Source organism: Ixodes scapularis, unplaced genomic scaffold (assembly GCF_016920785.2).
Source record: "Ixodes scapularis isolate PalLabHiFi unplaced genomic scaffold, ASM1692078v2 PGA_scaffold0__279_contigs__length_252992795, whole genome shotgun sequence".
In the NCBI taxonomy this organism is placed as follows: Eukaryota; Metazoa; Arthropoda; class Arachnida; order Ixodida; family Ixodidae; genus Ixodes; species Ixodes scapularis.
In genome coordinates this window covers 223,281,980-223,293,950 of record NW_024609835.1, presented here as the reverse complement: position 1 = coordinate 223,293,950, position 11,971 = coordinate 223,281,980, and positions in this window count along the sequence as shown.

The following is an 11,971-nucleotide window of genomic DNA, read 5'->3' as shown; positions in this document are numbered from 1 at the left end:
CAAGAGGGACAAAAGACAAACACAAACGCAGCTAAGTGACTGGTGAGCGACTGAAAAAATCCGCCTGGTCCGGGTATCGACCCCGGGACCTCTCCATTACAAGTGGAGCGCTCTACCAACTGAGCTAACCCGAGGTTAGACGTCAGTAGAGCAAGCCAGGAGCAAACGGGTTTTATCAGCCGCCACCAGTCCAACACCAACAAGGGTGAAGCTTGCAATTTAATCTTATAATTATAATGTAATTAAATGCAAAGGGGCAAGCGAGCTGGACAAGAATGATGAAAATAATCCCTGGAGAAGGGAAACAAGAGGGACAAAGGACAAACACAAACTCCAAACACAGCTAAGACTGGTGAGCGACCGAAAAAATCCGCCTGGTCCGGGTATCGACCCCGGGACCCCTCCATTACAAGTGGAGCGCTCTACCAACTGAGCTAACCCGAGGTTAGACGTCAGTAGAGCAAGCCAGGAGCAAACGGGTTTTATCAGCCGCCACCAGTCCAACACCAACAAGGGTGAAGCTTGCAATTTAATCTTATAATTATAATGTAATTAAATGCAAAGGGGCAAGCGAGCTGGACAAGAATGATGAAAATAATCCCTGGAGAAGGGAAACAAGAGGGACAAAGGACAAACACAAACTCCAAACACAGCTAAGACTGGTGAGCGACCGAAAAAATCCGCCTGGTCCGGGTATCGACCCCGGGACCTCTCCATTACAAGTGGAGCGCTCTACCAACTGAACTAACCAGGGGTTAGACGTCAGTAGAGCAAACGGGTTTTATCAGCCGCCACCAGTCTAACACCAACAAGGGTGAAGCTTGCAATTTAATGTTATAATTATAATGCAATTAAATGCAAAGGGGCAAGCGAGCTGGACAAGAATGATGAAAATAATCCCTGGAGAAGGGGAACAAGAGGGACAAAGGACAAACACAAACACAAAGTTTGTGTTTGTCCTTTGTCCCTCTTGTTCCCCTTCTCCAGGGATTATTTTCATCAAGGAAGAGAGCACGCGCGCACAGCTTTGATTAGCGCTCAAGCGCACTCGCGTACCTTTGACTGCATAAATAGCTGCATAAATGTCCCCCGTCCCCCCCCCCCCCCCCCCCCGCGGTGCGGGAAGCGACTGTCGCTTTTGCAGGAGACCCGGAGGCGCGGATGGCGTGGCTGTGGGGCAGCGTACGGAGCAGACCGTTTTATTGTGGGTAGCGCCATTTTGAGAGCGAGAGAGAAAAGGGGAAAGGGCTACCGGCGCTTTCCCCCTTTCTGATTGTGTAGGAAGAGTGGAAGTCCCGGACGAGAGGCCTGGCCGGTGTTGGGCGTCTGCAGTGCCCCAACTTCGTTCGCGCTTTTTTCTACGTTTCAAACTCCCAAACTTAATTACAGTCATGGTCTTCGATGCCGACAGTCCCCCGGTCATCGGGACACCATTGCTGGGTGATAGGGTGCACGAATAACGACAGAAAGCGTCGAATATCGTCCGAGGACCTATGTAGCTTGCATGGAATCCGGCAAGGCAAGTACGGCTGGAATGTTTTTAAGCTCCATTGCTTTCCGCATGACTGGAAATGATGAACCATTTATACATTTTTGCTTGCAATGGGCCTATTTCAACGTAGCCGCTTTTAGTTGTAATCAACAAGTTATACACGAAACGGGAAACTCAATTAACTTTGTAAACGCCCGGAGCTGCTACATATCGTCTCGCTCTGCTGTTTTTATGTTCGTGTCCCTGTTCTTATATTTCTTTGTGAATGAACGACGAAGACGCTCCAGATGTACTTTTATCGAACTGCAGAAAGCCTCGAAGCAGCCACGAATTATCTTACTATTTGATGCAATATTCTGGGTACTCACCTCCAATTTCTATAGCTGCCACATTCGCTGCCGCTCTCCCCCCCCCCCCCCCCCCCCCCCCCCCCCCCCCGTCGCCACACTGGCGGATGCCATGACTCAAACAAAGAAACGTGCACATTGGGCTCGAAAACGCAGATCGCAACACACGAGACGTTCCCTGCAGCGACTATCCAGCGCCTCAAAGCGCCTCAGTCAACGAAAAGAACCCACCAGCGGCACTTAAAGGACGCTTTTGCCGGCTCCCTGGTATCGCGCAGAAAATCGCGATTAAAAAAACAAAACAAAAAAAAAAAAAAACCAATAGAAATACGTTTTTAACAATTTCCAGCCTCACCCGGGGGCGGAAATGAGCCTTCAACTCAGTGTTGTAGATGATAAAATCGAGTCAGTCACCACTGCAAATTATCACTATTAAGATAAATTCAGTTACAAAATTTTACAAGCTGAAACAATAGTTATCATGAGAAAACTCGCACGCACATTGCTAGCGTACCCCATGTTAATCGGCGGTACAGCGTTTGGTGCGCGCTCCATCCGCGAAATGTTCCGAGCGAAGTCGAGAGGATGGCGTTGAGGAAACGCCTTTTCGGTTTACAGACGCAATCCACTGCCGCCGGAGACAGGGGTCATGTGGAAAGCGATGGAGCTCAAAGACATTGCAGCCGCTCTCGCCTTGCCGGATTCCTTGCAAGCTACATATGTCCTCGGACAGTATTCTATGCTTTGTTTTTATTCGTGCACCCTATGACCCAGCAATGGTGTCCCGATGACCGGGGGACTGTTGCCATCGAAGCCTCTGGCTCTAACTAAGTTTGCGAGTTTAAAACCGAAAAAAAAAGCGCGACCGAAGTTCGGGCACAGCGGACACCCAACACCGGCGAAGCCTCCTCATCCGGGACTTTCACTCTTTCTACACAATCAGAAAGGGGGAAAGCGCCGGTAACCCTTTCCCCTTTTCTCTGTCGCCCTCTTTCAGTAAAACGGTCTCTGGCGCCCCCTTACGGCGAACCGGGGTGACGTCACGGCGAGGAGAAAATGTTTCCCCGACTCGGCCCGCTCGCCCTGTGGAGGCTGTGACGACGCTAGCTGACGGCGCGCTCGTTTCTATTTAATTTTTTTTGCGTGTTTTTCTTAGGAAGTGTAAATTTTTATATGAGCCTTTATTCATTTATGGCCTGTAGCTACAGGCGAAACTTCAACCGACATTTTAAGCATGGTTGACAGGGCAGGGAACGCATGAATCACAGCTGGTATATGAGAATAAAGAAATATGGCCATAATTGCAGGAGCATCACTATATATAGATTTACATTTTGCACAATAAATGCTGCTGATGGTCTGAATGAATTGGCAGGATATGCATATTATTTTTTTTTTTTTTTGTATCTCTGTTTTTAAACAAGATCGCCGAAGCAGAAAAGCTGCATGCTGCTCGAGCAACATGTTAAATACAGTCTGGGCCATGAAGAGAGAATAAAGGCCCGTTCACACATGGAGCGGAGCGCTACAAGCATAGCGCTAACCTCGCGCTAAGCGCGTGCTGACGGCAGCGTTCACCAGCTTTGTATCGCACCGTCAAAACTGTTGCTCATGGCATACGATAAGTAGCTGATGGCACGTGAGGAGCGCTACATCAGCGCTTCGCTGCATGTGAGAACCGGCCCTTACAAGTAAGACTGCCCAAGTGCAAAAGCAAAGAAAAAAAAAAAAAAGAAACAAGGAACAATTATTATATACATTGCTCGCATTTGACCTTTGCTGGATTCGGATAGTATTTCAATGGACTACACGGGCGGTATCCGTGGACTTGTATATATCAACCCTCAAGTAATGTATAACAAACGTAAGCGAAGGTGTCTAGCTCGTTATTAGTCTTTTAAGCCCTAAAATTGAGAATTTACTTAAATTGAATTGTCCTGAAGCTAAAATACCAGAAGCTTTTCTCACGCAGACTGTCGCCCTTCACAGGTTCCACATTATCTGCTGCTAGTGCTGCATCTACCTCTGGACAGACGTTCGAATGCTTGCTTTTACTCCTGTTTGCCTCTGATATCAGAGAGTCCAGCTCTAGGGAGTTTGGAGGCTGAGGAAGCTTTTGGGTACCTGCAGCAGTGTTTCTTTTAATTGGAAATGACAATTCAGACTAAACGGTGTATTTTCGGAATACCCAAGGCTGGAATAAAGAATGTCAGGAAAAAGTATAAACATTGCATATTACGGCACTATTGCCGTGCATAGTTTGGCAGTTCAATACATATCATACAGACAACTGGGGGCGATTCGGCCGCTTTTGCTGCTACCATACAAACTAATTTCCAGTAATTGTGCAGCTTCTAAGAAATATGCCTGCATGCCTGTGTAAACTATATAATTAATTCACGAAGAAACTACATTTATGTAAAACAACACTGTTCCACGAGCACTTCAAAGATAATCAGATACAGGGCCTTTAAAACATCTGCGAACATGCGCATGCAGAGTGGCAGCGCAGAGTCAGGGTCGCGAGCTAATTTGCCGACCACCCAAAGGCCCATGATATAAATGCCACTTCGAATGCCTTGAAAGCGGGATGTAATATCGTCTTAAATCATAAACGTGCAAGGAACAGAATTCCAGCGTCTGAAACACTCGCGCCACCGCTTCACCGACCCCTCGCAAGGTTGCCTTGTGTCGTGTGGACGAACGGGGAGGTACATCGGTGGAATTGCCTCCGCCGGTAGCTTTCAGGATTTTAAACCCAATCTTAAAGTTAAAAGGGACAAGCAGGCTTATAAAATGTACGGAAGCACGTCAATATCGGCTTAACTCAACGTCTTGCACACTAGGTAAACGAAGTCCAGCTCCTCGAAGAGCTTGCGGCACACAACGCCAAACCAGGAAACCGGTGCTGAGAAGCGAGCCGATGCGAGATCGCGGAGCGGAGTACTCCCCCTGACATCACTGTACAGTGTACACCTCACCCAATCCGGGCGCGGCGACCGCAGCGACGCTTGTGTTCGCTCTCGGGGCTATATCGACACGCCGCACGTGAGCCGTTGTCCCGTCATTTGTCTTCTCGTTTTCTCTACGCCCTCGGTAGAAAGTAGTAGTCGATGAGAACGTCGTCCCTTTGCAAGCCGTAGTGCCCGGATGTGCGGGGCGCGTATCAATCCGTGAGCGCCGCAGACGCGAGCATCGCGGTCGTATTCCGTGTTGTCTGCTTCCCAGACTTTAAAAAAATTAATTAAAACATCGCGCGCGTTGTAAAACAACGCGATTATACTGTACCCAGTGGCTATACATCATCTTCAATGGTCAAGAAACCTCACAGTTCGTTCGATTTTAGTGTAGACATCCTACACTAAAATCAAACGAACTGGGAGGTTCCTTTACCAGTTCCGTGGTCCGCAAACGCAAAGCGAGAAGCATGTGGTCCGCCCGAAACTCGGCGCCTGTAAATTCGCTTTCCCTCATGAAGGTTGGATCCAGCTCGGCGCACGTGACTGCTTCTCCGCCAATAGGGAGTTGGCGGAGCAATAAAAAAGGAACGCGATACACTGGCTCTGCAAGCCACTCCAACGCCGCCGCTCGCCCTCTCTCGGACGAACGGAGAACCAGAGGAGCGGGCACTGTCGGCCTTGGTGCCGTGATGCTGCTATTACCGCATGGTTCTGGTCGCCGTGCGTGACGCAGTTTTAACAGAAACAGTAGAATCTGAATTCTGTTCTGCCTCGCAACAGCGTTGCACGGAGGGACCGGGACGTTTAATTTTATTAGGGGTGTTGTGTGTATGTTTATACAGCCTAACAGGGGTGGCCAAGCTGCAGCTCGCGAGCCGCACGCGGCTCTTTGGGTGTTGAAGTGCGGCTCGCGGCTCCCTTCTCTCCCCCTCCGCCCCTCCCCCGCCTTTCTCCAAAGACAAATGGAACACTTTTCATATCGAAAGACAGGTTGCAGTTTGGTAGTCTTCTGCTACTGCTACCTTATGTACAGTCGGGCTGCTTTTGACTCGGATAGATTGAAAGTGGTTCGAGTTTCGTTTATTGCTCTGAGCTGACGTTTGCCCCTGCGGCTCTTGGAAATTTCGCGGTTTTGTTTGCGGCTCTTGGGCCGGGTCAGTCTGGCCACCCATGGCATAGAACTTGGTCTGCCTTAACGGGCGACAAGTCTCGCAGCTGTAGATAAGAAATTTAGCCATTGCAGTACAACCGCTAGCCTGGGGCAGCGGCGTAGACTCTTCACTTTCCCGGAGGGGGGGCCCTGCGCGTTACCTTTTCGCCAGAACTAGAGGTTGAAGCTAACGAAAGCACGCTGCCATTCCATTTCCTGTGTATTTTGTCAATAAAGGCAACGTGGGCGTTATTTTGATTACATCCCACTACTAGAAGCTCGTTACATGGCACGTAAACAGCGTCTAGGTAAGGATCATGGCCCAAGTCCGAGGGGGGGGGGGGGGGGGGGGGGGGGGGCTTTGGAAACGTAGGTGCTATCATGCTTCAGTGGAGAGGCCACAGCGGATGCGAATCCAGTTCGGCCGTGACACGGCTGAGGGAGCACCGCCACTGCTTTTTCACTACTTCTAGTTCTAGTTCACAGTAACCTGGGTCAGGGTAGCGTGCCTTCATGTGCGCTTTGCTTATGGCGGAGACATCTGGCCATTTTGTTCCCACCTTTACATTTATTTTTTGTTCAGAAGCGCGTGTCCCTGCACGCGTTTGTGGCGCTGATTGTGCTATGGCGACATTTTGCTTTCGTCGATTTCTTTGTATTTTCCCCGTGAGCGCGTGCTATCGGCATCGGGTACTATACACGTTTGCAAGTCCGGGTTCAGGGCGCTGCCATCTTGCTTGGCTGGGGTGCGCTTGGACGAGTCATAATCCGATTACGAAGCCTTGCTAAGGCGTCGTAATCGGATTATGGCCGCGCTCAAGAGCGCACCCCACTGAGGAAGATGGCGGCGCCCTGAGACCGGACTTGCAAACGTGTATAGTCAGATGCAACCTAAGAACAATCTTTTAGCTCCACCCACAAGCGCATTGCGCCCATCTTAAGTGCATCCGCCGTCGAGAAAGTAGTTCGCTAGCAACGTTGCTTTTTCTTCCTCCAGGAAACGTGTCTTAAACTACTACAATATTTATTTAATTCATTCAGGACATTTAAATAATTTAGAATACGTTTTTGTCAACGAAATAGCTGTTTAGTAAAGGAAGAAAGTCATGTCCAATGTGCCGTCTTCCCAACTCATTTTCTGTCCAAGATACTGCCTAACATACCGTCTAACATACCTCTCAGCAGTGCTAAGCCTCGCGCCCGCTTCGAAATTTTCTTTGGCGATAGCGTCGCTGGATTCTCACGTTGTCGCGCAAAAACTGCTGCAAACGCAAGCCGATACCATTAAGATTTCGTGGCGTAACCTCGGGCACGTAAAACACGGTGCATGCAAAAAAGCAGAATAATTGTCACGAGAAACTAGCGTCGCGTTGCTAAGGCCAGCAGCCATGTTGGGCTTTTCTTTTTTTTTTTTCAAAAGGATCGCGATTGGTCCACGGAATCGTGACGTCATGAAAACGATTGGCTGGCGTTTCTCGGCGTAGGATTACATTTTCCTCTGAGAGGCATTTCCGGTTTTTTCTTAGCTTGCAACCGACTATACAAAGGGTGGCATCACTCTAAACAGAAGGTCATTGAGGCACCCTAGGTCAGGGGTTTCCCCAGGAATTTGAATTAGAAAGGGGGGGGGGGGTCCAAATTGAAGAATAGAGGAGTCGTTGCGAATTAAGGGGGTTCCTTCAGAAAAGCAAGGGGGTGTACCGCTGCAACGGAAAAAGAGTAGCACAAGTGGCTGACGCCCGGAGCGGCAAAATCACGACGCAAGGCGCTATTGTTCCCGAGCTTGCCGATAGCGAGATTGCCAGTCACGTTCCATGTCGACCAACGCGGGGGTGGCCGACAGAAAGCAGCCTATCCTAAAGCCCGTATCTCGAAAGCTATCTTATCCCTCAATTTCTGCTGGCCACCCCCGCATTGAGATATTGAACGCGCCTGGTACTCTCGTTATTAGGGAGTTTTCGTAGACCGCGTTGCCCCCTCCGCTAAGCGTTACGCAGCGAAGAAGTTGCTACTCCGCCTGCGCGCCGATAGCCTTGACTGTGGAGTTCCCGCTATCGTAGCGGGTTGCGGAGGGCCTTGCGGGACGGCGAAAACGATCTACGAAAACTCCCTATTATCGGAGCGCTCCGGAACAATAGCGCCGCGTTTCGCCATTTGTCTGCTCCGGTTATCGATCACTTGTGCCACTCTTTTTCCGTTACAGCTGTACATACCTTCTAAGGGGTGTGTAGGGAAATCACTGACCTAGAAGTGTGCCGAAGAGAAAATCGATAGCATGCCACTCGTTCATGACACCGGTGGCACCGGTGCCCTGCGCCTGGTGCCATCGGGCGGCGCACAATTGCACCACGCGTAGAAGTGCGTTCTGCATGAGCACGCGTAGTACGAGACGCTCTCGTGCCCCACGCTGTCACACACAGCACTTTGGACGCTTCACGTCACGCCCCTTTGAGCAGGAATGCACCGGTATAGACGATTGCAAGCTGAGCGACTGGCCGCCGCCATGTCTGCTCGAGCAGGCACGCCCGTGCGATTACGAGCTTGCGAAAGCTACGTTCACCCGCGCGTTTCACGCGGTTGCACGCATGGGGCACCACTTGTGGCGCCATGCTTGCAATTGTCTATATGAAGCCCCTTCATGTTTCAAAAGTAGCGCAAGGTGCGTCGATGCGCGAGGCACGCGAAACGTGAAGTCCTTGGGAACATCATGGCGACACAGCGCAGCTTTGAGCTAGATTTCAGACGCCATGTTCTTCCCAGAAGTTGCGCGCGGCACGTACCTCGAGTCTTTCCACAACAATGAATGGCGCCACTTTTCCCGGGATTGAATGGCTTTACCAGCATCCTGGCTACAGTGCCGCTTCTTCGACATGAAGCGGCGGCAATATTCGCAGGGAGAAGCTTGAGAGAGAGAGAGAATTAAACTTTATTTCTGCACGCCTTGTCTTGAATTGCCGCCTGGTGGAGTTGTTTTCACTACCCAGAGTGAGAATACTACAACTTCCTCCGCTGGAGCAAGCACGTGCAACAACAAGCTTTTATTCACTATGGCATAATAAATGCCTTTAAAAGTGATGCGCGATAGCGTTATCGGGCCCCGTTCGCAAAGCCTTCCCATATAAACCCGCGCCCGTTCCCAAGTCGTGCAAGCGTCTGTGCGTGGTCTAGTCGGTAGCGCCACGTGTCACGTGACCTCATACGTGGCTGTGACGTCATGATCCTATAGAACCGCTAAATTTGTCGGGAAAACTTTTCGCTAAATCTAGCGGCAAAATTTTCCGCTAAATTTGGCGGGAAATTTTACCGTTAAATTTTGCCAAAAAATTATTGTATTTTTTGGTCACACCGACGCCGACGCCGGATTTCCTGCAACGCGAGCTCCTAAACGCTGTCGCGTTAAAACATAACCGCGTGGGTAGCACGTGCATTACCCAGGGTGAGGCAGAGCTCTGGAGCGAGAAAAACAGAAGCGGCCCGAGGGCAAGCTTCTCACCGCGAATAGTCCACGTCTTTCTGACGCGCTTGCGTCTTCATTCTCAAAGAACACTCTTCTCGTGGCATCACCATCATCGTCATTAGCCGAATACAGTGCTCATGCCAGACCTGTCCAGACCTGCACGTCCCTTTGGCTACCTCAGATTCCAACCATTTTCTTAGTTCTGCATAGGCCGGCCCGAACAGCCCCATCCCCATTCCGACGACGGCTGGACTCCCTATGATGACCGAAGAGACTCCAACAGCGGCTGTCGGCACGTCCAAGAAGAAGTGCGTCATCAAGCAGGTGCTCCTTGTAACGCTACTGATCAACGGTCAGTGCAAAGCAGGTGAGAACCCGTGGAGCAGGTGTCTCAAAGTCTCTTTGTAAGTCCAGTTGGTTCCACAATCTTAATATGTATACAATAAACTAGATACAAAACTTGAAAAATGTCCTGTTCCCGTCCTCGTCCTCTCTGTTTTATACTTTCAAGTTTTGTATCTATTAACCAACACGCTCGTTTTCAACTGTAATAAACTAGCTCAGCTCCTTCCCATCGTAAGTCTCAAACACACACACACGGGCACGGCCAGCGAGTCGTTTGGATGCAGCCCTCAAGCCTCTCGAGGATGCGAGGGCCTGTTTCCGTATTCCGAGTGCCAGGGATGCATGGCCCGCGACATAGCGGCCTGTGTACTTTTTTTCAAATACATGCATCGAAGTAGTGGCCTCGATTACTATTAAAACTGTTGGTCTGTTCTCATAAGTGGCGTATCATATTTTGCTATCCTATTTTAGAGCGCAGCTCTTAGGCGCCCGTTTCCGGTTTGAGCGGCGTCGGCGTCGCCGTCGGCGTAACCACGCGGTGCATTATGGGACGTGTGACATCATCAGTGATGTCACTGATGACGTCATCGGCATTCACATCGTCATCGTCACTGATGACGTCATCAGTGACGTCACAGATGGCGTCATTGGCATCCGCATTGTCATCGTCATCGTCACTGATGACGTCATCGGCATCGACATCGCCCAACGTTATTAGATTACCTCACTTGTGGAACTCCCGCGGAGTAGGGTACCCCCCCTCACTCACTCACTCCAATCCGCCAAGCGCCGATCGAAGCGCCATCCACATTTTCGTTTCATAACTATTCGTTCCCAAGAGCCCGGCTGAAGCGCCACATGGCGATCACAACGCCGCCATTCATCCTGCAGCGGTCACTCAAGGAACTGCACGTAACACCTATTTTGGCTTCAATCGGCCATTTCGGAGCCGAAACAGATACAATGGAAAGAGGTCACAGGGATGCCACCCCCGTGTCCCCAGCAGGCGCGCCACGAAATTGCCCCGAAGTTAAGATGAGCCTAGGTCGGGACCTGCTACCCGAAATCGCCGCTGAGGCATGGTTGTATGAAAACAATATTAATTGTACTGCAAAACCTTGCCAACTAAAGATTTTAGAAAACATCACGCCCCCCCCCCCCCCCCCCCCCATATTTTGTACTAAACTCCAATAAAAGTTACTACAAAAATAGTTTTTGTCCGTTGGTTTTTACGTTTCTAGTAACGTTGAAACGTACGTATCTTGATTCAGTTACCAAAGCAGCCGTCTGGCGGCGCGTCGAGCGACGCTTGGCGAGTCGTGGTGAGTGAGGGGGGGGTACTGTTCGTGTATGCGGCGCCTAAGAGCAGTTCCGTAACTGAGCTAATCTAATAACGTTGGCATCGCCATCGTCATCGTCACTGGTGATGTCATCGGCATCGTCACTGATGACGTCATCGTTAGTGCCTCTAGGGTCACGTGACCCCGGTGACGTCACATGACCCCCGTGAGGTCACGTGAGCCTCGTGAGGCGACGGCGACGCCGCTTGGAGGGAGGAGTAGCAGACAGGAGGAGGAGGTGAGGAGGAGAGAGGAGGCATATACCTTCCCCTCAGCAGAGCCGTATATGGGGAGAGTTTGGTCAGTTCATGATCTCGCCGCCGTAACGCTCTCCTCCCAAGTGAGCCAATCAGCACGCGGCGTAGAGCGAGAGGCATGAGCGCATGCGCGTGAACTCCCGGCTGCTCCCACCTGGGTGGGGAGGGCCGCCATCTTCGATCATTCTCCCAGCGGAATGCGTGGGATCGGCATCTAAATCTCGATTATTGCCTTTTATATCGCTGGCTCTGGCAAGAAAGTGACATTCTGTTATTTCTCGGTGGGTCAAAAAGCTAATAAATGAACATTTTCCGGCGTATGGCCACAAACTTTTATTCAGGCGAAAAAGAAGTCGGCCCGTAGCAGACGACGCGTAGCCTCAGCAGTGCTCTTCTCCGACCAGTCTCCGACAGCGTTGCTAAAAAATGGCGGTCGTCTCCTCTCTGCTCCCTTTTTTCTCTCTCGCTCCTTCGGCGCTCTCCTCCCTTTCATTTGCCTTTCTCCTCTCCGGCGCCTTCGTCGCCACACCCACTAGCCAAACTCTCCCAATATACGGCTCTGCCCCTCAGTACCCTTCCCTCCTCCTCCTCAAGAGCTGCGCTCTAATTCGGCGTTACAGGAA